General features: G+C 37.4%; 1 pseudogene; it reads left to right on the top strand.

Annotated features, from left to right (window-relative positions):
- The first annotated feature begins 2337 nt into the window (after positions 1-2337).
- LOC149256529 (uncharacterized) lies at positions 2338-7546 on the top strand (annotated as a pseudogene).
- Positions 7547-8424: the final 878 nt, after the last annotated feature.

The following is an 8424-nucleotide window of genomic DNA, read 5'->3' as shown; positions in this document are numbered from 1 at the left end:
TGAAACCAATCTTCCACACATGACCATAAAAAATATTATGCACAGTAAATCCGAACAAAACTCTAAATTACCCATGCTGTTTCAAATGAACCCTCTGTACAATATCTACCCGATGCAGCGTAAGTCCCTTGCAAAACATTTTTTCCTCCTATTGGACATGAGAAATGACCATTTGTTGCTACAAAATGAAGCACTTTGACAACTAAGATAATATGTTGACTAGCACACTTCGTGTTTGCAACTCGTGATATTGCAAACTGAATGTTGTTCTTTGATTGCGGGTATGGATTGATTCTTAAGAGATAGATAACCTTTAAATCTAGATTTGATATAAACTCGCCATTATCGTATGGAAAAATGCAATCATATGCACATTAGTCTTTTTTTGGCAGAACGAACTCTCCCATTGTCGTCTATATAGGAATCCAGAAGGATTTGAGGTAGGATGCCAACATACAATAGAACGTCATTACATAACCAAAACTCATGAAATGCGGGAACTTGCTAGTGTGAACCAGTGCCAAACTTACACTGCATGCAGTAACCCAAGGATAAAAGCCATGTCTTATAATATCGTGATTAAAACCTGAAGAAGAAATGAATTCTCATCTCCAATGTTGATGCCCAGAATTCGAAAGACAAAAGCTTTTACTCGGCTCCACATGAATTTTAACAAACACAAATACACTCTCCAGCTTCACAGTAGATTGATCTCCCCAATCAAACTAGCAGAAATTAAAATGTAGGCTAGAGTTCCCATAGTTGACTTCTCGAACCCATTTCATCTGATGCTAGGGATTATGCTTAGAGCTTCCAAATCGAACACACCAACATCGCAACATTAGCAGTGTCTTACTAGTCTCTAACTCTGGGGATAACACATCTAAATCCACTAACAAAATCCATAGGAACGACAAACTGGTGATCTCACGCAGACTCCTTATAGATTCATTGGTCCACTTCTCCTTCAAGCAATGGCGGCTCCTCGGAGCTCAATACCACAAAAAAAAAAAAAAAAGGGCACATTGGAAGACTATATACTTTCACACTTTACCTCTAACCTAGACCTACTTTATGAACATAAAGACAATCCACACATGTTTTTCATCTCCCCGAGCCCTCCTGTTAGGGAGTCAATATCAAAAAGGAATTTTAGGAAATACACATGGTACATGGATTGCTCAAAAGTTGTAAATTATTGCTGAGAAAATATCTCAAAAAAATAATCCATTCAACTAACCAATCGTACCTATTTACTGATGTAAACATTATTACAAATGGAAATAAATTAATACTCGTAAACATTATTCCAAATTAAAATAAAATAATATTTGTATGCACTTCGTGTGGTCTTTTTATATTGTGTGCTTTTTTACTATTATTTTTTTAAGTAGTGAGCTAAATTAATATTTGTATGCACTTTGTGTGGTATTTTTATGTTGTCTCCTTTTTTACTATTATTTTTTTTAGTAGTGAGCTTGACATCTACCAAATTTGAATCCAGCTATAGTTCTATGGTCTTTTTATGTTGTGTGCTTTTTTACTATTTTTTTTAGTAGCGAGCTAAATTAATATTTGTATGCATTTTGTGTGGTCTTTTTACGTTGTGTCTTTTTTTACTATTATTTTTTAGTAGTGAGATTGACATCTACCAAATTTGAATCCCACCATATTTCTATGGTCTTTTTATGTTGTGTCCGTTTTTACTATTAGTTTTTTAGTAGTAAGCTTGACATTTACCAAATTTGAATCCAACTATAGTTCTATGTCGAGTATGATTTATATTTGTCAAATTTGTGACTAGTCTTATTACACACATTTTCTTCTGGATAATCGATGCCACCATACATTGCACTTAGAGTTTGTCATGAATTTAACTATGTACACTAATTTATTGCCACTGGAATATCCGATATGCTTTCTGCCATTGTTTTGTGGATGCGAACTAAACAACGGAAGTTGTGCTTCAGAATGACTGGTAGGAACTTGAGACGCACTCTAAAACTAAAACTCAAACTCAACACCATATGGGCTCCGTGCCGAGATCGAAGAATTGAATAATTACATGAATACGGACAGCAAAACATTAACAGCGAAATTCTATCAACATGTTGACGTGGAAATACATTTTTGGCACAACTGGCCGTCGTTCGCTCTTTATTGCATTTGTCCAGTAAGTTGCCCGGCTTTAGCAATTGCATCTGGATTTTCTGGTAGGATCACAAGGCCCGCTTTATTTGAAAAGTTATAACAAAAATTGCTACCAAACTGTGGTGGAGTGGTTTCTCTCTCTATATATTATCATCTTATTATTGATCTGCAAAAGGGAGAAATCAAGAAGTGGTCTCTGGAAGATATAAGCTGCTGGTTGAGGGTTTGTTGCATCGATTAGGTTGTAGATGATGGGTAGATCTCCTGGTTGTTGGAGCTATTCGAAACATGAGGAGCGTCTCAAACGCGGGGCTTGGACACCTAGCGAAGACAAGATTTTGATTGAATACATTAAGACTCATGGCATTGGTCAATGGAGAGATCTTCCCAGGAAAGCAGGTGAGAGCTTTTGCCAATTATGAGGAGTAGATTGACAATGAATAATGCATATTTGTCGACTACCCTGTACGAAAATAAAAATCCTTTAGCCCAAAGAGGCGAAGTAGTATACATGGTTTGATTTACTAGAAATAATATTGTACCTCACTCTAGCAAATATCTCTGAAGTTTTTCGAATAAATTTTCCTTTCATGAACAAGTTTGATCAGCTGAAGAAATTTGTTTTTGCAGGTCTCAGACGATGTGGGAACAGCTGTAGATTGCGTTGGTTGAACTATCTTCGTCCAGATATTAAGCGCGGAAATATTTCCCCCGAGGAAGACGAACTTCGTTAGATTACATCGTCTTCTTGGCAATAGGTATGGGAGTCGAATTTTTTGAAAACTGACGATATTCTAATTTTGTATAGAGTGTTTGGATAAATCATTCAAACGAATTTAATACAATAAATTCAGTGTGATATATGTTGGAATATTAATTCCAACTGCTGTGCAGCAGCAACAGCTGTTTTACTTTATTCATTTGTCTTTATCCGGCGCCCCACATTTTTCCCCCGATCTGTTAAATCACCGCTATTACCATCTTTTCACCGTTTGCTTGTTTGTGTTCCCAAAGGAGGAGGAAGATCAGATCTGGGCTCTGCGCCATAACAGCTCACCAAACAGCATTAAAGAAGAAGCATGGCCGAGAAGGAAAGTACCAGCCGCAACACTTATCAGTCTTGGGTTTCAGCACAACCGACTCAAGAAATACAGCAAGAAATCAAATCTGTTAATTATGAGCAGCAGATATTTCATCAGCAAGTTAAGGCGGTGAAGAACCTTTCCTGCACTATAAATAGAAACAGAAACAGAAGTAAAACATATGTGTGATAGAGAGAGATAGAGAGCAGAGGAGAGCACGCAGCAGCGTGAGTATACTTTTCTGTTGGTGAATATGGAAACGCAGCACACAGCAGTGTGAATATGTTTTGGTTGTTGTTCGTTGAGAACTTGCAAGGAGAGCACGCAGTGCGTATGTTTTTGTTGTTCATTTAAACTGAACATGAGATGTAATGCGCAGTAGCGCGAGAGTAATTCAAGAAGTTTTTTTTATGCACAACAGTGCAGTGATAGACAGCAGTGCTGAGATAGTTGTGAAATCCCTCTGTCAAGAGGAAGATGCTTTTCAGCATAGTTTGGTGAATCCCTCTGTCAAGAGGAAGATGCTTTTCAGCATAGTTTGGTGAATCCCTCTGTCAAGAGGAAGATGCTTTTCAGCATAGTTTGGTGAATCCCTCTGTCAAGAGGAAGATGTTTTTCAGCATAGTTTGGTGAATCCCTCTGTCAAGAGGAAGATGCTCTTTAGCATAGATCGGTGAATCCCTCTGTTGAGAGGAAGATGTTCTTTAACATAAATTGGTGAATCCCTCTTTTTAATAGGAAGATGCTTTTCAGCATAGATTGTAAATCCCTCTGTTAAGAGGAAGATGTTTTGTAACAGCAGTTGTGGAGATCCCTCTACGTGAGGAAGACTTAGTTTTATGAGTTAGTTTATTTTTACAAATAGAAGTTTCATTTTACCTGTCGCTGTTTCACCAAAAGTTATTTCGTCAAATTTTTAGTTGCTGAAACAGCTCGTAACTCAAAAATACTTGACGTCAAAATTTTTACGTTGCTGAAACACCGTTGCTGAAACACCTGTTTCAGCAACTGAAAAAAAACTGTGTTGCTGAAACACCGTTTCCAGCAAGCGAATTTTTCTGTTTTTCTGTGTAAAAACAGAGTGCGATTTTTGTCTGTTTGTTATGGGATTTATCAGAAAATTCCAACATGGTATCAGAGCTAGTCCAGGCTCTTTGAAGTGTCAAAGAAGCTGAAGGAAGATTTCTTGCAGCAGCAACTTCTCCAGCAGTGTGAAGACTCAGCCAAGAAAGAATCTAAGGTATTTCTCAAGAATTTTTTTTCTGTGTTATTGTTGAAGACAGACAGTGATTTTTCAAATACAGTCAAGTATTTGAAGCATAATTTAAAGTGCAAGGAATGGCCAGCGTTAGCACATGCGTGGGTATTTTTAATACTCAGCTCCCACTACTTAATGAGAAAAACTATGACTATTGGGCAATAGTTATGAGAGCTTTTCTTTTCTCAGAAGATTTATGGGAATTTGTTGAAGATGGTTTTGAAAAACCAGCAAATGAAGATGAGGCAGAGAAAGAGTTGTTGAAGAACTATAAGAAGAAGGATGCTTTGGCCCTCTACTTCTTGTATCGAGCAGTGAATGAAAGTGTGTTTCCGAGGATAGCAGCAGCTAAGACATCCAGAGAAGCATGGGATACTCTCAAAACTGCCTATCAAGGCATGCAGAAAGTGAAGACAGCGAAACCTCAATTCATTGAGGAGAAAGCTTGTGATGAAAGCTTAGAGAAAACAGTGAATGATAAAATATGTTTGTCTCGTGATGAAGGTGATGAGGAGATGGCTGAAGTTCATCCCCAAAAAGAGGCGTCAGCACAAGGGCAACAAGTCGCACCCTTGAGGAGAAATGAATGTGCTTCTCCAAGCACACCACAAGAAGCAACAAATGAAGGTATGAATTCTTTGTTTGCTTTATCTAGTCATGTTGATGACCCTGTTTATTTAGAAGATGGAGTTCAAGATAGGAAATGGACAGAACCCATGAATGGGAGAAAGGAATTGAAGTTCCTTGAAGATTTGTTTAAAGAATATGGAGTTCGATGTGTGACTCTTGCCAAGATCGCTGAGATGGGCTTCACTGCAAAAACCCTTGTCAATATGACAGAGGAAGAGATTGAAGATCTGATGAAGACCCTCGTAGAACTCTATCAGATGGATCTTCCTATAGGGGAGAGATATGAAATTAAATCTCCCATGAGAACAGAGAAGGAGCAGGTTGCTGATATTCTGACCAAACCATTGGATCAGAAAAAGTTTCTAATTTTTTATGAAATGTCTGGGTATGATTGAACGCCCAGCAGTTGAAATTAAGAGGGGAGTGTTGGAATATTAATTCCAACTGCTGTGCAGCAGCAACAGCTGTTTTACTTTATTCATTTGTCTTTATCCGGCGCCCCACATTTTTTCCCCGATCTGTTAAATCACCGCTATTACCATCTTTTCACCGTTTGCTTGTTTGTGTTCCCAAAGGAGGAGGAAGATCAGATCTGGGCTCTGCGCCATAACAGCTCACCAAACAACATTAAAGAAGAAGCATGGCCGAGAAGGGAAGTACCAGCCGCAACACTTATCAGTGTTGGGTTTAAGCACAACCGACTCAAGAAATACAGCAAGAAATCAAATCTGTTAATTATGAGCAGCAGATATTTCATCAGCAAGTTAAGGCGGTGAAGAACCTTTCCTGCACTATAAATAGAAACAGAAACAGAAGTAAAACATATGTGTGATAGAGAGAGATAGAGAGCAGAGGAGAGCACGCAGCAGCGTGAGTATACTTTTATGTTGGTGAATATGGAAACGCAGCACACAGCAGTGTGAATATGTTTTGGTTGTTGTTCGTTGAGAACTTGCAAGGGGAGCACGCAGTGCGTATGTTTTTGTTGTTCATTTAAACTGAACATGAGATGTAATGCGCAGTAGCGCGAGAGTAATTCAAGAAGTTTTTTTTATGCACAGCAGTGCAGTGATAGACAGCAGTGCTGAGACAGTTGTGAAATCCCTCTGTCAAGAGGAAGATGCTTTTCAGCATAGTTTGGTAAATCCCTCTGTCAAGAGGAAGATGCTTTTCAGCATAGTTTGGTGAATCCCTCTGTCAAGAGGAAGATGCTTTTCAGCATAGTTTGGTGAATCCCTCTGTCAAGAGGAAGATGCTCTTTAGCATAGATCGGTGAATCCCTTTGTTGAGAGGAAGATGTTCTTTAACATAAATTGGTGAATCCCTCTTTTTAAGAGGAAGATGCTTTTCAGCATAGATTGTAAATCCCTCTGTTAAGAGGAAAATGTTTTGTAACAGCAGTTGTGGAGATCCCTCTACGTGAGGAAGACTTAGTTTTATGAGTTAGTTTATTTTTACAAATAGAAGTTTCATTTTACCTGTCGCTGTTTCACCAAAAGTTATTTCGTCAAATTTTTAGTTGCTGAAACAGCTCGTAACTCAAAAATACTTGACGTCAAAATTTTTACGTTGCTGAAACACCGTTGCTGAAACACCTGTTTCAGCAACTGAAAAAAAACTGTGTTGCTGAAACACCGTTTCCAGCAAGCGAATTTTTCTGTTTTTCTGTGTAAAAACAGAGTGCGATTTTTGTCTGTTTGTTATGGGATTTATCAGAAAATTCCAACAATATATACATAATGTGAAAGGATGATTCATATCACTTGGTATTGTGCAGATGGACGTTGATAGCAGGTCGACTCCCTGGTCGGACAGACAATGAAATAAAGAATTACTGGAATACCCAGTTAAGCAAGAGAGTCCAAAAGGGTGAATTCGACCCCAAATATCAGGAGGCTTTTAAAGAAAGGGCTATTCCTCCCCCCTCAATTTATGATAAAGGATTCCTACATAAAGATAATGATAGCTATGATATTGTACCCTTGAAAACAAGCGCAGTCAGACACTGTGGAAGGGCAATAGTAGATAGTTATGATCATGATTGTGTACCAGATACCCATGATGGTATTAATCAAGAAGTAGGCTTGAAAGCAACAAATCATCATGTTGTGGAAATAGATACCTCCAAGTCATGGTGCCAATTATTGTTGGAGGATTGGAGGATTGCATGGGAGATTATCAGTACGACCGATTGGAAGAGATTAGTGGACTTCAACCAAACAGCACGACAAACAGTAGCAATGTAACAGACGATCAGCAGCCGCCCCCGTCCCCTTTCGTTACTCAAAGTATAATATTGCAAGAAAATTATTCTTCTTCTTGTTGTGATTTGATTCAGCCGGAATCCCCACATTCTAAAGATTTTATTTCTTCATATTTTGGCAGCTTCTTAGATTTGGAGGAGCAGCCTATCCTTCTCCCATAGAATATAGTAGGTCATGTGATTAGGTAGTGCAGTGAGATTATAATTTGGCTTGATGAAACACATAATGGGTAAACACATAATGGCCGTACCCATTCCACATCTGGTAAAGAAATAGTTGTAATAATGAAGTACGTGAACCTTTGCGTTAGGTTCTTGTTGTAAAAGCAGTTGATGGTTTTGTATTATCGTGTCAAAGCTGAGGGTGAAAAGTGATTTTTTTTTAACAATGAAAGTTTGAAAAGTTGAGTTAGGGTCAAATTCAAGTGAGAGATAGAAATTCAAAGTTAAAGCCAAAGTTAAGGTTGGAGTGTTCAAACTAAAATTAAAACTGCATGATTGGTGTTACTGGACACTTTTATTATTCTTGTATTTAAAATATGGGTGCATGATTGGTTATAATCAATATTTTTTTGTTATTTTTTTGAGCTTATTAAAAATGAGAAAAGGAGGAAGATGTTAGAGTTTCAATAAATATTGAAATTTGTAAATTTAGGTAGCAATCTTATTGAGTCATCAGTTTTAATTTTATTGAGCCATCAGTTTTATCTTTTAGTTATGGTTAAGAGCTTTGATTGTTCCTATAAATTAAGCTTATATATAGCTTATTTTCTCAAGCAATAAAGTATGTTTCTCTTCGTTTTTTTATCTTATAATCTAATTAAAAGCTTTAAATAGGCATAACATAGAAAAAGGGATGCACAGGCATGAAACCTTTTGAGATATTACATTATGGTTAAAAACCGAAATATTGACAATAATAACAATTGAGAGCAAGGGTGTGTAAAAAGTAAAACCCTTAACATCTAAACAGAGATATTATTCCGAAAAAATTAACCCAATAATCTAGTAATTAAGAAAATAGAGAAGAGTAGGACAGA

This window comes from Pinus tabuliformis, chromosome 7 (genome assembly GCF_031772625.1).
Source record: "Pinus tabuliformis cultivar Carrire ecotype Pingquan chromosome 7, CPIR1, whole genome shotgun sequence".
Lineage (NCBI taxonomy): Eukaryota > Viridiplantae > Streptophyta > Pinopsida > Pinales > Pinaceae > Pinus > Pinus tabuliformis.
This window is presented reverse-complemented; position numbering and strand designations above follow the sequence as displayed.